General features: G+C 33.7%; 1 long non-coding RNA gene across 2 annotated transcripts in view; it reads left to right on the top strand.

Annotated features, from left to right (window-relative positions):
* Positions 1-16,510, top strand: part of LOC113188251 (uncharacterized) — a 155,195-nt gene that overhangs the window by 107,947 nt on the left and 30,738 nt on the right. The window lies entirely within an intron of this gene.

Below are 16,510 nucleotides of genomic sequence, written 5' to 3'. Positions count from 1 at the left end.
ATATGGGGGCAGGCAAATATTCATATGCCCTTCCATCTATCACAAGCATGCATTTTCAGTCATAAAAAACAGAGAAAAATTCTTTATAATCATAAAGAGGCAAGTGAATATATAAAAACCACCCACATGTAGGGTCCTGTACCTGAAAAAGAGCACTTTGATTCTGATCAGAATCACCAGTTGATAGAAGAAATATAGGAAAATAGGTTCATTTTGAATTAATTCCTCTAAAAATTTTCAAGAATCTCAATTTTCAAGAATCTCTTCTAATCCTGCTTTCTGTTTTTTCCTTAAATGGATATATGATCTTCTAAATCATAGATTTGAGTAAAATTTTCACTGAAATTTCTTTTTTTCCCCCAAGAATATTTCTTCATCTCAGCAAATTTCTGATTCTTGGGCATGTTTTCCGAAGTTTGTTCTCTATAATTCTGCTTAAACAAGATATAAGTAGGCCTTATGATCTTCTTTCAAGTAAACTAAGAAAATTCTAGATATATTTGTACATTTATTGAAAAAGTATTTGACACAATGCAAAATGCTATAGATAAAATGCAACAATGCAAATTGCTATAGATAAAATGCTGGGCAAAATGTCTATGATCCCTGTCTTCATATTGCTTGTGGTCTAATAAGGAGAATAGACTCTACCAACTAATTGCACAAATGGGCAGCATCTAACTGAGATTCCTGTAATAAACAAAAAGTACAGGGCATTGTTGTAGATTGATTTAGTATACTTCTACACCATTTTAGAGTTTGGGGGCTAGAGAAAGTTTTCCAGGTGAAGAGGGAAGGCAGAACAATGAGTGAATGAAACAGCTTGTGCCTAGGACTTGAGATAAATAGAAACACCATGTACCAGGAACTTAAATAAGGTTAAATATAGTGAAGGCACAACAAGGAGGTTGGTAAGATGAGCAGAGGCCAGAACAAGCCAAGAATCAATGGTTTTATTAAAGTCCATTTCTGAAGGAGAGTGACAAGATCAGATTTTCATTTTTCAAGTAGCATCTTAGTTGAAGTATGGAGATTTAAGTAGAAGGGTTTGTTATGGATTGGACTGTGTTCCACTAAAACTTATATACTGAAGTCCTAACCTCTAATGTGACTATATTTGGACACATTATAAAAGTTATAAAAGTTAAGTAAAGTCAATCTGTTAGGACTGGTATTCTTAGAAGAAGAGAATGAGACACTGGAGCTCTTTCTCCATCTCTCTGTACATGGGAAGGCATTGCTGTAAGGTGGTCATTTGCAATACAGGAAGAGAGGCTGTGTTAGTTACTGTGACCAAAATACTCGAAACAACTTGAAGTAGGAAAACTTATTTCAGCTCACAGTTATAGAGATTTCAGTCCATTGTCTGCCAGATTCATTGCTTTGGGCTAGGGGTGGGTGAAGCAGAATATTATGGAGAAAGGATATTGTAGAGGAAAGCTGCTCATCTCATGGCATCTGAAAAGCAGAGAGAGAAAGGAAGGGCCCACGGGACAAAATACATTCTACCAGGGCATGCTCCAGTGTCCTACTTCTTCTAACAAGGCCCCACTTTCTATAATTTCTATCATCTCCCATGAATCTATTCAAATTATTAATCTATCAAATGGATTAATCCACTGATGAGATTATTAGCCTCATGATCCCATCACTTCATAAAGGCCCTACTTATGGACATTGATGCTTTGGGATCAAGCCTTTAAGCACATGACTCTTTGGAGGACAGTTCAGAATCAAACCATAACAGAGTCATCACTAGATATAAAATTTTTAATCTCTTTGATCATGGATTTCCAGCCTCTAGAACTGTGAGAAAATAAATTTCTCTGTTTTAAAGCCTACCTAGCCTGTGGTATTTTTCTTATGGTAGTTTTATCAGACTAATATAGAAGGAAATAGTGGATATGAGAGTCCTGGTAGGAATTCACAGCAGTAGTTATGGTAAGACAGATTGGTAATTGTCTTACAATGCTAATGGCAAATATAGACAGTAATGTACAGAAATGCATGAGTTGTATTTGGAATTAACAGAATTGATGTTGGATTATGTATAAAAGGCAAAGGAAGCTGGGCATGGTGATGCATGCCTGTAATCCTAGAGGTTCAGAAGGCTGAGGTAGGGAGATCATCAAGTTCAAAACCAGCCTCAGCAAAAGCAAGGCACCAAGCAAGCAATTTAATAACACCCTGTCTCTACATAAAATACAAAATAGGGCTGGTGATGTGGCTTAGCGGTTGAGTGTCCCTGAGTTCAATCCCCAGTATCCAAACAAAACAAAAGGCAAAGTAAAGACTGAGATTAAATTTTCTTATCTGTATAAGTAAATGAATGGTTTGCACACTTTAGGAATCAACCAGAGAAGATCGCGTTTGTGTCTATAACACTTTATTTCAGTGACACTTTTGGACACATTGAAAGTCAAATGGGACTAGAGCTGAGAAGGAGAAATTAAACAAAGATTAATATATTTGGTTACTGCATAATTTCTCAGAACTTTTAATATATTTAATATATTGATGTGAATTTTGACTCTCCAATACAGGTTATAATTATTTGAAAGTTTTTAAACTTAGAGTTATTTTCTCAATGAGAGTATTTCAGAACTAGTATCATATAAAATACATTTAATAATTGCTGGTCTCTATCTATATATTTTTTTTAATCATATTCCTTCTCTACTGCTTGAGATCAGTAGTTTTATTTTGTTTAATAAAATATTTTTATACTCATGATGGCCAGGGTATTTGGAAGCTGAGGGAATGAATGAAGAAAGATTCAATATAGGAAATTTAGTTTCAGAGTTTTTCAGTGAGTATTGCTAATGTCCTTTAGTCTGCCTTGTAGGAGCTGAGTCATACGCTGAGTATAAAATTAAACTTTTTCTACCTACAGCCTCTCGAACTTCATACCTTCACCAAGCCCACGCCCTTGTCCCCTTTATACAAGTTGCTGAATATTTTTCAGAGACATGAAATTCTCAAGATTGAACTCCATCTTGAAAACTTGGAAAATGCCTCCTTTGAGTTGGCAAACACCAAGTTTTCTAAGTTCTTACTAGAAGGCTCAACTCAATTGAGTGTTAGGGGCTCAGAATTTAGATAAAAAGAATTATATATAGTATAGTCCTCCTTAGTATTTTTAGAATATATGAAGTCATACTGTATGCAAACTTTTACAACTGATTTTTTATTACACACACACACACACACACACACACACACACACACACTTACATGTATATACATGTATTTTTTTCCTGGAAATTTATTCACCTAACTACATGTAAATGTACCTATTTTTTAGACTACTACATAATGTTCTTAGTATAATCATATCAAAATATATTTAGATATTCAATTATATCTAGCTTAAATAAAAAATTAAACCATGCATAAGGCAAATTAGTAGGAGAACGAGGAAGAGGGAGATCAAATATAAAAATTGATTTGGCCTGCTCTTTCCAAAATATTATAAGAGTATAAAAAGTTTATTTATATTAATGGCTTCTTGTTCATATTTATTTTGGAGAGATATGACCAACTTAGAAGATTTTTCTGATGAAAGACTTTGTGCAAAATTTTATTCCTGGGGCTGGGGCTGTAGCTCAGTGGTAAAGTGCTTGCCTCAAAAGTGTGAGGCACTAGGTTCGATCCTCAGCACCACATAAAAATAAATAAAGATGCTGTATGTTCATCTATAATTAAAAAAAAAAAAAGGCTGGGGATGTGGCTCAAGCTGTAGCGCGCTCGCCTGGCATGCGTGCAGCCCGGGGTTTGATCCTCAACACCACATACAAACAAAGATGTTGTGTCCGCCGACAACTAAAAAAAAAAAAAAAATTAAAATTCTCTCTCTCTCTCTCTTAAAAAATAAAATATTTAAAAAAAATTTATTCCTAATGTGAAATCCTCCATGACACATTTGTTCCAAAAAATATAATTCCTCACTTTTTTAATGTTTCATCTTCATTCTATTCAAATCACCTAGAACCTTGAATTCTGGTTATTTGTGATAACTTGTTAAGGCTGGCAACCTGTTTCTTTGTGCCTCAGTAGCTGTTTCATTATGGTTTCAAAGATGATTTTGGTTTAAATTTTGAGTTAACTTGATTATTCAATTCTGGTTGTTAGGTCATCAATGGGATTCTTTAGTTTCATTTGTATCATTACACTATGAAGGGATATTTTTTTTTTACCTGTAAGAATGGAGGTTAATAATGATTCAAATGTTGCCCACAATATATCTGTTGGTTATTCATACTTCCTAGTGCCCCTTCTACCTTAGTAGATTTTTGTCTTCATGACATACAGCAGCAGAATAGTTACTAGAGAGTCAAAGCAATTTTCTAATTGCTACAAGATGGAAAAAGGAAATTATATGAGCCATAGTTTTCATTAGTTTTCATTATAAAATGTTCATAAAAATGAGGGTCAACCTGTGTTATAATAAAATGTTAATAAGACTCTTAAGAAGATAATAAAAGAAATATGTTTATTGCTAGGTTAACTACACTCAAATCTATTATTCCTCAACTTACCTATAGGGTCTGTTTTGGTAATTCAAGTAGAACGTAATCAGATAGATACTTGCTTTTCTTTAGGAAAACTTTCCATTGATATGACATTTTGTCATGGATAATTTTAATTTTAGCATCTTCCTGTGGCAACTCACAACAATTGGAGGTATATTTTATATGTGCTCAAATTTTCCTGCCATAATATGTTTAGTAGCAGTTTAAATCAACTTTATTTAGGGAGGGATATAATCCCCTAAGATTCTTTGCTGCTCAAATGAAGATCATAGTCAAGGAACAATTACAGTGCTCAGAGCTTAGGAATTCCAAAGCAGACGCAAAAGTGAAAAGCCAGAGTCTGCTAAGAGTTAATAAGCTACAATAGAATGAGTGGAGTTTCGTCTTCTATTTTTTTTTCATACTTCTTTTCTTGACTGTAAGCAACTATAGGAGATGTCAATTTCCTGCCATTTTCCATAGCAATCCTTCTGTCAGCTGAGCTCATTGGCCTGTGAACTCTGCCTCCTTCAATTCACTGTTGTGGAATCTGACCTTCCTGGGTGGGAATGCTGCTGAACTGCTCCTCTGAAATGTCAGGAGATATTACTAATTGCAACTCTTGCATCTTATGACAATAATACATTTATTGACAGGATATAAAAATTATAACTTGGCTTTTTAAAAAATATTCATTTTTTAGTTGTAGTTGGACACAATATCTTTAGTTATTTTTTTTTTTAATTTTTATGTGGTGCTGAGGATCGAACCCAGGGCCTTGCATGTGCTAGGCGAGTGCTCTACAGCTGAGCCACATTCCCAGCCTCTAACTTGGCTTTTTACACCACAGGAAAAAGCAAAATTTTAAGTATGCTTTTAGCTTTCTATAACAGTATTCTAGAAATGATGGTCACTTTTTACTGGAATTGCTGATGACCTTAACTTTGGATGTAAATTATCAGTAGGAAGCAATGTTATGTTAACCACAAAAGAAAGAGATGAAAGCTGTAGCTTACATAGAGTAGGCTGGAGTTGCTAAGAACATAGGTTCTCTGAGTTTCTTAAACATAGTTTCCTTTGGTTACCACATTCTTTAATAAATTACAAACAAATGGAAGACAGTGTCTTCTCACTCTTTTGCATAAAACTATCATTGCTGAATTCTGGGTATTTTGGTCTCACAGTGTGCAATCATGGCTGGCTATTGCTCTTTCTGGTAATTATAGCAACTGTGCAGAAAAGTGCATCTTATCATCTGTAGATGATTCTTTCCATGATTTGAAAACAATTGATATGGAAATGTAATTCTGGAGACACCACGTTTAGCTTTTAATTGTAGAATTTCAACACACACTTATGCAAATATAGGACTTCATACATGTGACTTACTGTCAGTGCTTATCAGCATGGTGAAAATTTTTAGCTTTACAGATGAACCTAATTTACTGCTAGGTTAACTGCATTCAAATCTGTTTTTCTTCAACTTACTTGAAAAAGGTCGTTTTGGTAGTTTAAGTAGAACATAATCATATAGATACCTGCTTTTCTTTAGGAAAACTTTTCATTGATATGAAATTTCCTCATGGATAATTTTAATTTATACCATTGAAAGAGTATACAGAATTTTATATTGATGGGAAATATAGTGTGTGTGAAGTAGGTAATTGAGAGCCTTGATCTTTTTTGAGGGAGGAAAATAGTGAACATTTTATTTCTCTTTTCTGAGGGAGGAAAATAGTGGACTTTTGATTAAGAAAAGACATTAACATCCCCTCATTCCCTCCTGAAACCTCTCTCAGGATGAAGACACCATTGGTGTTGCAAGCTTCAAATGAGAAATACGTGCGGAGTTTCAGCTTTTGGTTATCCCAGTGATATGAAACACTAATTTTCTGCGATAAACTATAAGTTCAGAGAAAATAGGATTTCCTAGCATTCCATTTTTGGACATTCTCTGAGTATCCACCAGAAAATGCTGTGAGTTGCTTCTGTCACTGTGACTAACATAAGCTCTTAAAACTGTTGAGGAGTTATAATTCTTTTTACTGACTTTCAAACAAAATTCTTGATATTATTGTGCCTTAACTTTTATGTTAATGCAATGACAAAATAAATGATCAAATGAAAAAATTTCAAATAAAACATTATACTTAAAATTTTAACCTCAAAAATATCTATATGTATTGTCAAATTCAATGACCATTTGATTGTAGGTTTTGCATGTCACTTCAGTTTTTAAAAAGTTTTAATATATCCTCTGGGATGTCCACATTACTTGAACTGGTTTGAGCTAATACTGTGGTAATAATCTTTCTGTGTAGATTGCTTATGACTTATGCTTTTACTCCATGGTTGGTATGTTTATGTTGTAGATTATACTTTACCATACTGTTTCTATGCTGAGGCTAGTTGTGCTCCTATGTACAACAAAATTGTTTGTACTTCAATAAATTAATAAATATAATAATAATAAAAATAAATATGATTTATCATATTCTAAAATCCAGTATCCATATATTTTAGAGTGTTTAGTGCTGACTTCCACCTTTTGATTAAAGACCTATTCTTTTGAGCTTATTGATACTTAATTTATATCCCAGAATATGGCCCATTCTTGTAAATAGACCATATTCACTTAAAAAGTATGTATTTGGCCATTGTAGGATAAAGTGTTTCTCTAAATGTAAATCAGATCAAGGTGAATACAGTGTTATTCAAATCTACATTGTTATTGATTTTATATCTCCTTGTTATATTAATCACTACAAGGATATTGAATTCTCTGTAATTTTAGATTGGTCAATTTCTTCTTTTATCATTTCTCATTCATTTTGACATTATGTTATTAGAACCATAAAAATTAAGGATTTTCAGATCTTCTTGAAAATTTAATCCAGTTATCATTATAAAATGACCTTTTATTATCTCAGGCCATATTCGGTGCTGTGAAATCTACTTTGTGTGATATCAATATAGGTACTTCTACTTTCTTTGATTAGCAATAATGTAGGATCCTTTTTCTATCCTTTTACTTTAAAATTATTTGTATCTTTTATATTTAAGATGGGTTTCTTGTAGGCACTCCATGGTTGGGTTTGCTTCTTATTCAATCCATGTTTAGATCATTTACACTTAAAGTGAAAACTACTACCATAGTTATCTATATCTGTAGTCTTCTGTTACATTTGATGACAATGTAGTTTTCCCTTTTTCAGGTCAAAAACAAAAAAGAGAATAAGAAAAACACTCTTTGAATTATAACTGATTCTTATATTTCTCATATAATCTCTATCCAATTTGTTAGGACCCTCTGTTAGTTTTACCTTAGAACTACATTCTGAATCTGTGACTATTTCTCAGTGTTTTCACTGAGCTTCATTTGAGTCACCATCAAGTCTGATGCTTGCTTGGATTTGAGGTGTGGGTCCAAGTTAGAGTCAACCAAATGTTGGAAAAAATACTTTTTGGGTATTGGATCATCCTTAATTGAGCACAGTATTATACATTCACTAACAATGTAGCTATGTTTATAATAAATATCTTTAGAAAATGTGTGGTTCTTTTGCTGGAGAGCTTTGATATGAAAGAATTCTGAAGTGGCAATGTGATAGCTTAGATGATAGCTACATTTGGATCAGTCTTAAGTGGTCCTATAGATGTTGTCTGAAGAGACTTGATCTGAAGGAAATCTAGAAGTCAATTCTATTTGGGACCTTCTAGTTGGAGATACAGAAGATCAGTTTCAGAGTAACAATATAAAATGAGAAAGGGCATTCTTATCCCCCTTTTTTTAATGGAAATCTGCTGTATAGTAGGATGGAGAAAAAAGTAGCTTCCAAAACACAAAGAAAGTTTCTACCTTGATTGAATCACTTTGGCTTCAAATCCACATGAAATTCTGGATGAACATATTCAAATTTGAAATAAAGGGGTAAATATATTCCTATTTATCATTTTTTTTGTCATTAGCTATTGTTTCAATCAGCTTTGCATCTCTGTGGCCAAAAGAGCTAACAGAAAGAATTAGAGGAGGAAAAATCTATTAGGGACTCATGGTTTCAAAGGTCTCAGTCCATGTGTCGTTGACTCCATAGCTTTGGGCACGAGGTGAAGCAGAACATCATGGTAGAAAGGTGTGGCAGAGGAAGGCAGCTCCCAATAACAGACAGAAAGCAGAGAAAGAGGTCTGCTCATCAGAGACAAAATATAAACCCAAAGGCATCCCTCCAGTGACTTCTCAGGCTATATCCTACCTGCTTACAGTTACTATCCAATTAATTCATTTCAGTGGATTAATCAACAGATTAGTTTACATCTTTTGTAATCTAATCATTTCACCTCTGAACCTTCTTACATCATCTCACATGTGAGCATTTGTGGGACTCCCTCATAGCTAAATCATAGCTGCTATATTCATATATCTGTGAGAGAAGAATCAGAATGGCAGGTTCATAATAGAATGAACTCTTGGGAGGTAGGGGAAATGGTAGGAGGTGGGGCCCAGTTGGAAGAAGTAGGTCACTGTGATCCTTCCCTGGAAAGGTATATCTTGTCCCTGTCCTCTTCCTCACTCTTGCTTGCTCTCTGCTTCCTGGCTATCAAGAGGTGAACATTTTTTTTTCTCTGCCACACCCTCCTAACCATGGTGTTCTGTTTCACCACCAGTCCAGAACCAATGGATCCAAGTGACCTTGGACTGAAATCTTTAAAATTGTGAGCCCAAATGAATGTTTTCGCCTTTAAGATTTTTATTTCAGGTATTTTGTTACAGTGACAGAAATGTAACACACTCATTATTATACTACTATTATGAGGGTAAAAGGAAATACAGAAACCTTTTAAGGAGTATTTTATCTTTTTATGTTGGATGGGAACACCTCCATTCTGCTCTTCCCTTTCCACTTTCTTCTTATATCCACCTTCATGAGAGAAGATTGTTTACTGAGTCATATTCAACAGGTAGGTGGACCAGTAAATCAAAATCAGGTGGTTATGCTCTATTCTCTTAAAATAGCTGGGCATAATGGTAGACTCAGGTCAGTTCTATCTATATCTTCTACTTTTAAATTTTAATACAAAACTGCCTAGTTGTTGGAAATGTATTTTTCTTCATATGAGTATGCCTTCTCACAGAGAACATACACATAACATGCATGAACAACAAACATGCTTTGGTCCTCTATCATAATGTGGAAAAAGGGAAGAATTTCCTCATCAAAGATGAGAGCAGAGGATTCTGTTGTCACTATTCTATTCATGGGTAATGCAGGCTGATGGCCAAGAATAGGAAGTTGTTATTTTAATAGTCTGAGAGTTCCAGAGGAAACTAGAGGAGGGGCCACCACTGTTGTCACTGGTCTTTATTGATTCAACACACCTATCCTATAGCCAGCCAAAGGCAACCCTTAAGGGAGTGGTGATTGCCTGAGCATAAGAAGATTAGTTTCCTAAGTGGGAACTGATCCCCTACCTAAACACAAAGTTTAGTTTCTTAGAGCAGATGTCAAGGATTTTTCTATAGTTTAGCTCTTACAATGAAATTGCAGATCATATTATTAGGCCTCTTTTTCTGTTTTAGAAGGCAATATGGGGCAATACTAACACTGGCCATGGATTTAAATATTGGATTCAGATCTGAGATATGCCACTTATTTGCTCTTTGTCTCAAGAACAGTCTTCTCTTATGGAAAATAGAACTAATAATGGAAGCTTTCCTGAAGATTCACATTAAGGATCAAAGAAGTTTGTAATTTTAATGGGTAGAATGAGTCCTGAGACATAGTAGGCAATAAAAAAATTAGTTATTATTACTAGTTTATAAACAAAACTATGCTTTGGTCCCTATTCATTACACATTGCATTATATTTCCTTTGGGAATGCCTTGGAAAGAATGGGTGATTGGCAGGACAAGGTTTAGGAATTTCTGGGTCTCTGGAAGCATTATATACCTCAATTGAGTGACTTTTAACTATATTCCTAAAAGAACTATGGTGGTTATTTCAATTAGATATCCAGTCATCTGTCAAGATTAGCATGTTTTTCAAATTATTACTGTGCAGTAATTACCTGAAATCAATGAAGAGTCAATGTGAGAACCCTCTCTGTCTAGGGAGAAGTGAACTATCAAACAGAGGGGTGAGAGATTAGCCAAGGACTGAAAAACTATGTACCAATAAATTAAGATCAGAGGCCATCTGTTCTGATGGGAATCTCAGTATATCATTTTTGAAATTGTTTTCACTGCTCCTTGAGTTGTTTTTGTATTATCTTAAAATTGCAACTTTTTTTGAGAGAACAGGAAAAAAAATATTCTCCTTGCAAAGCTATTGGAGCTGAGAAATCAAAAGACAGCATTAAGACATTGAGTATTGCATGTAATCAAATTGTATATTGGATACCAGAAATCAGAAGCAAGAGGAAGCTCTTTTGAATAAAGTATCCTTTGAAGGAACAATGTCAGGTCCTGGCACATGGTTGTTGTATGCATGTATATCAATTTTACTAATTTAATCTTGATTTCTTGGATGTTTAAGTATTATAAGAAATCATGGGAATGGCTAACCAAAGTGCAGAGGGAGTTTATTTTGATTACAGTACTCATTGCCTGAGTTTTTTCAGATTGATACCTTAAAATCAACCCAATTTTCTAGAGGAACCTTCTCAAATTTCACTTAAAAGTACAGTAGATTAACTTATAAACAATTGTGCATCTGCTTATAAAAATATGTAAATTTGAAGAAATGTTAGTGATTTAGCTTTATTTTTTAAATTTTTTTTAGAGAGAGAGAGAAAGAGATAGAGATTTTTTTTTTTTTTTTTTTTTTAATATTTAGTCTCTAGTTTTCGGCGGACACAACATCTTTGTATGTGGTGCTGAGGATAGAACCCGGGCCGCATGCATGCCAGGCGAGCATGCTACCACTTGAGCCACATCCCCAGCCCCCTAAATTTTTTAATATTTATTTTTTGGTTGTAACTGGACACAATATCTTTGTTTTATTTATTTATTTTTATGTGGTGCTGAGGATCAAACCCAGGGCCTCCCACGTGCTAGGTGAGCGCTCTACCACTGAGCCACAATCCCAGCCCCAGGGTAAACTATTAACATACAGTTTTCATCACTACAAATCCTGGGATAAAGATTTTGAAAGTAGCAGGCAAAAGTCAAGTTTAAATTCACAGGTCATTGAACATATGCCTGGTAGCCCTCTGGACTGGGGTGGCCTGTCAAAGGGTCTACCTCCTCCAAATGAATTTGTACTAAGACCTTCATCAATTATTCAGGTCATATAGGATAGGCTATTACAATACATATTAAGAGAAGAGAGTAAGAATATTAACTGAATTTTATATATCTATGGTGCAAATACCAGTAATCTGAATATAGTAGATTACTCCTGAGTATAAGACTATAGAAAAAATAAAAAAGGTGGGTGGGGTTGTGATATTGGAGAAAGTCTTGGGAGGTAGCCCCATTCAAGGAAATATTATACGCTTTAGCATTCTGTAGAGATTTACTCTATCCACTACAGGTAACATATTTTACCTAATTTTCTTTATATTCAGTTTCCTCATCTGTAATATGGGCACAATATCTCCTACTTCCAGGTTGTTATGAGGAGTAAATGTACCATCTTATGCAGGAGAGGAAGTGATTAGTGCCTGTCAAGTACGGATCTGGGGATTTCAAGTGACTTGCTATTGCCATCTAGGAGAGTCCCTCTGTATTACTCCTGGAACGTGATCCCTCCTTCCACTTCCACTGTGTTTTCTGTTGTTCCACATCTACCAGGCTAGTCTTAGTCTTCTAACTTCTACTGAAAAGATTTAAAAAATTCCTTTTTTGTTGTTGTTGTTATTGAATGCTTCACTCCAGGAAATATGAGGGAAAATGGTAAACCTTTTCAGTGCTGCATTATCTCATAATACATCTCCCACTGCAGTTTAATTTATGTTTTTTTCGACATAATTTTTAAAGGCTAAAATAGATTTTCAATGGGGGGAAGAATAATAAGAAAAAAGGAGAAACAAATAGGTGTAAATTGAGAGGGAAGAGAAACTTGATTATCTCTGTATTGGAGCCTTTGCTGATGCAAACAAATAAATGGTGGCAACTGATGTGCTCTGGGCTTTGCAGAGCCCTGGAGTGCTGCCAGCCACTCTTCACCTTAATATTTAATAGGCATTTGTACAGAAACACCACATAAGTATAAGAGATGTTAATTGCTATTTTTTCTATTTTCATTTACAGATTATTAGTTATAAAATAAAAAAATGTTGTTTGGTTAGGTTGAAATTTTAATGTTGAGCTCTTAAATTTTTCCATGAGATAATTTTTCAGTGAAAAGTTAGTAATAAATTATTTGTATTTGTATCATGCCTCACTCCAAAGACATCAAAGTCCTGATCAGAAACTCACAGAGACCTAGGAAGAATTCTAGGCTCTTCTGTACTCAGTTCAGCTCTTCCAGAAGTGCTGCTTATAGCAGTGGGTGCAAGCCAGAGGGAAATTGTCTCTTTTATGTACCATCAGCTTCTTGAAGTTCTGCTCAGTTATTGACTTATGTGCAAGTATTGCAAATCCTGAAAGCTCATGGCCCTTCTGATTTTAACACAATCACTGAATGTTTATATTTATCTAAAATCAGTTTTAGTATGGGGAGAGTTATACAAAATATCTATACAGAAACACCAAATAAAACAGTTTCTAATAATCTCTTAAAAGATTGTAGCAGAAAGAGAAGGCATACCTGATGGTAATCAGATTGTATTTTAGAAGAGAAATCATCTAGGTGGGACATTTCTGAGCACTCTTAGCTTGTGCTCTTTTAATGCAAGATGTTATCACCTCTGCTTTTAATGTTATTTTCACATTTTTTACTGTGAACATTTTTTTTTCCTTTTTGTATCCTCAAAAGTTACTTCCTCTGAGAGTTTTATCCAGACTTAACTATAAGGCTGAATATGTCATTATTTAATACAATCTAAATGTTCCTTCTAATCTAGTATTGTTTATCCATAGTACTGTAATTATAACTATATGTTTATTTCTCTAACCATGCCAAGAACCGTTTGAAGAGAAATCATCTATCTTATTGTTTTCTGAATTTTTATTGTCTAATGAAGTGCCAGACACAAATTGTTCATAAATGTTCCTAGAAAGAAAGCTTTTTATAAATTACCAAAAGTTTTTACAAGATCCAAAACTGCAAGAGATATTTCAAAGATGCTCTTTTCTGCTTCTACCAAATCAGCATCATGTCAGGGGATGTTCTAGTATTAATGTTTTTAAAATAATTAAACCATTTCCTGTATTAAATTTAAATGAGCATTCAAGTAAAGAATAGAAAAAAAGGAAGCAATCTGTAAAAATAAAATATTGATAAGATAATTTGTAACATAATTAGATTTTTAAAGTAAATTTTGTTTAAAGTGGGAAATTTTTGGAGCACAAACAGAAAAAAAATGCCTTGTTTTCAACACCTTTATTTTTATGTGGTACTGAGAATTGAACTCAGTGCCTCACACATGCCAGAGGAGTGCGCTACCACTGAGCCACAACTCAAGCCACCTCCCCCCCTCCAAAAAAATGCCTTTTTGTGAAAGACCAAAAGCTGTTTCAATTTCTGGAAACTTCTACAGATAGTTAAATAAATTCTTTGCAATATCAACCCCAAAGCAATATAGGCACTGGCTGGCTCTTGTGTGTTAAATTCAGCTCTTCATTTTCTATCTAGTTTTGTCTGCTTGAATTTTTACAGTGTATGGTCCTATTTTGAAGAAAATAAGTGCATCCTCCCCATTCTTCCTTACTCAGTAGAACCTTGAGGCAGTTTTTCAACAAAATAGTTCCGTGAATTTCTACAGACCACAGAGCAAGTAAGCTGTAATGAAGAGAAACTTTCAGGTCTCTTCTCTGCAATCCCAGTCTACTCTATGAAGATTAAAATGTTCTATCCTTAGACCACATATTACAGTGGTCTGCAAAAAAGTGTAGATTTTTTGAGGTAGCATGACCACTCACAAAGAAATAAATATACATGAATTACAGAGGCTTAAAACAACATATCTGGAATGAAGAGCCTTAAAAATATTACATCCACTAATTCCATTCCTTCTATTTTGAAGAAATTCTCAGATATTAATGCCAATATTTATGCTGAACAACTTTACATCATTGTTTATCTTAGTAAAAACTGGAGGACTATTTTATTCAACAATGTAGACCAGGTAAATAAATCACAACACCTCTATATGACAAAATATAACACAAAAGTTCAAGTGTTGGAAGATTTTTATAAAGATGTTTGAGAATGACTACACTATAATATTATGTGAAGAAAGACAAGAACAAACTGGTGCATAATACATGAAATTACTTCCTTAGAAAAAAGTATACATACTATCATACATATTAGGAAAAAATGAAGAAGAAGGAATTAAGAACATTACATGCTTTAAAAATGCTTTTTAATTATCTTACAATGAGAATATATTGCTTCAAAAATATCAAAGATTTTGAACAGGTACAGACCTATAGATTAAGTCTGATCTTTTGGGATCTTAGTACAGTAAGTTATTTCTGACGGTATATGCAGCACATAATAAGTTATAAGTGATAACAAGTTATCCTGGAAAATGCAAGTGGAATTGTAATACAATGAATTGGAAGTAAAAAATACTGCCTGGGACTTGTCTTTGTCTTGCTGCTTAAGCTTATCTGGAAACATGACAGTGGAATTCAGTATGTATATTTGGTAAAATTTTCCACATAATTCAGAAACACATCAGTAACTATCCTATATTAATTTGATTTGAGATAAAGCTTAAAATGAAAAGTTGAGAATGGATGAGAGGAAGGATTTAACGTCTGATAGGAAGAATAAGTGAGGTGCTCAGAGGCCTTTGAAAAGGAGATAATCATTGAAATAGCTTTTCTAGTAGTGCATTTGCTTGTTAACTAGATAAGGAAGACTACTTGTTACCTTATTACTTTTTTAAAATCCTGAACTGAGGGTAAACAGAAAAGTAATGAATAGATATAATTTTTTCCAGTGTTTTATTTTTATCTAGTTCTTATACCACAATTTTTTGAGTCAGTGTTTATTCAGATTGACCCCAAAATTTGGCAATTTGTAACTTCCTTCAATCAATTTTCTTCTTTTTCATTGAATTTCTTTCTTTATTTTTTATTTGTTTTTGGTTATACATAACAATAGAATGTATTTTTACATATTATAATATAAAGAATATAACGTCGCATTCTTCTAGTTTTCTCCATGTGAATTGTTTTGGTCATATATTTATATATGCTCATAAGAAAGTAATGTCTGATTCATTCTACTATGTTTCCTATTCCTACTCCTCTTTGTCTAATGGACTTCAAATCTTCCCTACCCTCACCTGCTTATTGTGATTGAGCATCAATCCAATATCAGAGAAAACAGAGCACCAGAATACATAAAGCAAACATTGATAGAACTGAAGAGAAAAATAGTAACACATTTGTAAATTATCGGAACTGTAATACAATACTTCCAATATGGATAGAACATAGAGACAGAAGATCATTAAAGATACAGAGGGCTTGAATAACATTGTAGATAAAATGGACTAGCATACATGGAATATTCTCCAGGAGAGATATATATCTACATATGTGTGTGTGTGTGTGCGTGCGTGTATTTAATTTAGAAAGATTGAAATAATACCAAGTATATATTTTCCAATTATAGATGAGATGAAACTATAAAGTAATGGTAGAAGAAAATCTGGAAATTTTCCCAAGAGGTGAAAATTAAACCACCTGATCTTGAACCAATGGATCATGAAGAAATCAAAGTGGAAATTAGAAAATACTTGAAGACAAAAATGAAAATACAATATATTAAATCTTATGGGATACAGCAAAAGTGGTATTAAAATGGAAGCTTATGGTGATTAATACCTGTATTAACTTTACACCTGGATGTAGTTTGGATCCTATGTGTTTTCCCAA

Source organism: Urocitellus parryii, chromosome 2 (assembly GCF_045843805.1).
Source record: "Urocitellus parryii isolate mUroPar1 chromosome 2, mUroPar1.hap1, whole genome shotgun sequence".
Classification (NCBI taxonomy): Eukaryota; Metazoa; Chordata; class Mammalia; order Rodentia; family Sciuridae; genus Urocitellus; species Urocitellus parryii.
This window is presented reverse-complemented; position numbering and strand designations above follow the sequence as displayed.